This window comes from Penaeus japonicus, unplaced genomic scaffold (genome assembly GCF_977035675.1).
Source record: "Penaeus japonicus unplaced genomic scaffold, GWHDUDI00000001_assembly GWHDUDI00000034, whole genome shotgun sequence".
NCBI classification, from domain to species: Eukaryota; Metazoa; Arthropoda; class Malacostraca; order Decapoda; family Penaeidae; genus Penaeus; species Penaeus japonicus.
Genome location: NW_028234436.1, coordinates 18,871,611 through 18,874,110, shown reverse-complemented (window position 1 = coordinate 18,874,110; position 2,500 = coordinate 18,871,611). Strand labels below are relative to the sequence as shown.

General features: G+C 35.7%; 1 protein-coding gene across 2 annotated transcripts in view; it reads left to right on the top strand.

Annotated features, from left to right (window-relative positions):
* The window catches only part of LOC122246243 (sulfotransferase 1C4), a 12,377-nt gene extending 11,301 nt beyond the window's left edge, over positions 1 to 1,076 (top strand). For both annotated transcript variants that reach the window (XM_086530886.1, XM_086530885.1), the window contains exon 6: positions 1 to 1,076. This exon is cut by the window's left edge and continues 329 nt beyond it. The gene's annotated coding sequence lies outside the window, so the exon portion shown is untranslated.
* The last annotated feature ends 1,424 nt before the right edge of the window (positions 1,077 to 2,500 follow it).

The following is a 2,500-nucleotide window of genomic DNA, read 5'->3' as shown; positions in this document are numbered from 1 at the left end:
AATGATTAGGAAGATATCAAAGGCGGGTAATAGGAAAATATGAAATGATTAGGAAGATAGTGAAAGTGACTTCGGTATCAAATCAAATCCAAGAGAGAAACCCCTATTATATGCTCACCTAATGAGGAGACACGAGGAAAATGAAGGAAAAAAAAGAGAATCGGAAATTGAGGAAGCTAGACAGACGGGGCAGAGGTTGATCGAAACGAAGGTGAATGGATAGTGTCAGCGATCTGAAGGAAAAAAAGGGACTGACGGGCGAGGAGTCCCTGGACCGAGCAACGTGGAGGCGTCAGAAACGTTAACCTCACATAGAAGTGGGTTTATAAGAAAATCAGAGAAAGAAGATGTAAGTAACATGGGGCTATAAGATCTGTCATGCGGGCATTGGTTTTCAAAGAATTTATTAGGAGTAACTCATAATTGCAATAACAAAACTAATAATTAAAAAAAAAAAAAATCCAATGATATAAAAGATCCACACATATAAGTGGAAGACCGCTTACAGATAACATTTATGCAAATCTGCTGTTCTCCAAGAATTTCTTAAGTGTTGCTAATAATACAGTTTCACATGGATGTAGGAGATACAGATAACAGAGATTTGATTATTCTTTTAAATCTTGGGGGTTCTTATTATCTGCTCCTTAAAAATATTACACAGTAGATAAAATTGGAATTGAAATAATTTTTTAGAATGATGCATAAGGAAGGTATAAGGAAGGTAGAAAGTAAGGAAAAAAAATCAAAATAATTCCAGGTCTCATGAAAGCCGATAAATTGTATTTTTGTAGAGTAATTCCGTCAGTCCAGTTTGTATAGAAGTCAAGGATTCTTAATTTTGAGAGAATGTTCCAGTTAACACATTCATGACACTTGTTTTGTTTATATGTATTATAAAAAAAAAAAAAAAAAGAAGACGGAAAAATGCAGCAGTTGAATACTTAATTAATAGCGATTAATGTAACTATTTTTTTTTAATTAAAATTTCAGATCATATATTCCAAATATTGGAATCACTGGTAACCATTATTCTCAATGTAACTGCATGTTTGAATTAAACCAATGTAACAATATCATTTTGTTTATACTGAAATGATTCCTATTACTTAATTTTTTTTATTCTCAGTGAAAAACACATTTCAAAGTAATCAGTCAAATAGTCATTGTCTTAGACTTTTAACATGAAAAGTAGTTCATACTTATATCATAATTATGAAATTCACATAATGCATACACATACCAGAAGGGCATGTCAATAAAACTAAAATTTGGTAAATTATCTGACGTGTATGCAGAATATCAGTATAGTATTAGAATGCGAAGGGCATTTCAGCCTCAAGTCCCTGTTCGTAGAGCAAGGCAATCTTGCAAAATCTAAGCAAAATGAATTACAAATTCTTGGTGCAAGTGATAATTTTGAAGCAGTGTGGTGATGAAAAATGTTGAGAGTTGCCAGTTTCCTAAAAAAAAGAAAAAGAAAGAAAGAGAGAGAGAGAGAGAGAGAGAGAGAGAGAGAGAGAGAGAGAGAGAGAGAGAGAGAGAGAGAGAGAGAGAGAGAGAGAGAGAGAGAGAGAGAGAAAGATAGATAGAGAGAAGAGAGAGAGAGAGAGAGAGAGAGAAGAGAGAGAGAGAGAGAGAGAGAGAGAGAGAGAGAGAGAGAGAGAGAGAGAGAGAGAGAGAGAGAGAGAGAGAGAGAGAGAGAGAGAGAGAGAGAGAGAGACTTTTTGACTTTGACGAGTTTATTGAGACAAGTGATTACGTACATCTCAAAAGGATGAGGTAACATAGGTTATCCTCACCCCAATCTTAGTCCCTCTTTGGGCTCACATATATTTTACAAAACCTTACAGCTATGTCAACATGTTGAAATATATACAGAGCAAAAGACAGGTCAATCACAAGCATACACAATTAAATGTTTACATATCAGGAGAACGATATAACAGTATGGATTATCACCCTCAGCATGCAAGGTCCTCTCCTAAGGTCACATGATTACATACTTGAAATATGTGGCGCACATATATGTTAATAATATATATGTATGCTCCCGGAGGAAAGAATTTATCAGAAAGTCAAGAAGTATGTTTGTATTTAACAGGATGATGTATCATAAATGATATTCATTCACATCTCAATAAAATCCTACTTGGGCTATCGTAGTCTCGGCAGAAGGGAAGTCACAATCGGGTATACACTGTTGTCAACTACAATTATGTGGTCGATGCGAAGTGTTTATACTTCTTTAAAATTTGTATTACCTGGCCATTTCTAAGCATCCATACAGCTTGTTCGGGGAGTCCAGCTATCTCTGAGTTTCTGTAAATCTGAAGCATGGGACACTGTAAGATATAGTGTACTAAGGTGTGTGACCTTGGTGACCTACACACCCTGCATTCTTTTTCCTGTTCACCTGTCGGGACACCTAACTCCCAGTAGTATTTATACCCTAACCTAATTCTCATGTGCACAGAGTCTTTCCACTTGCTCTTGCCCC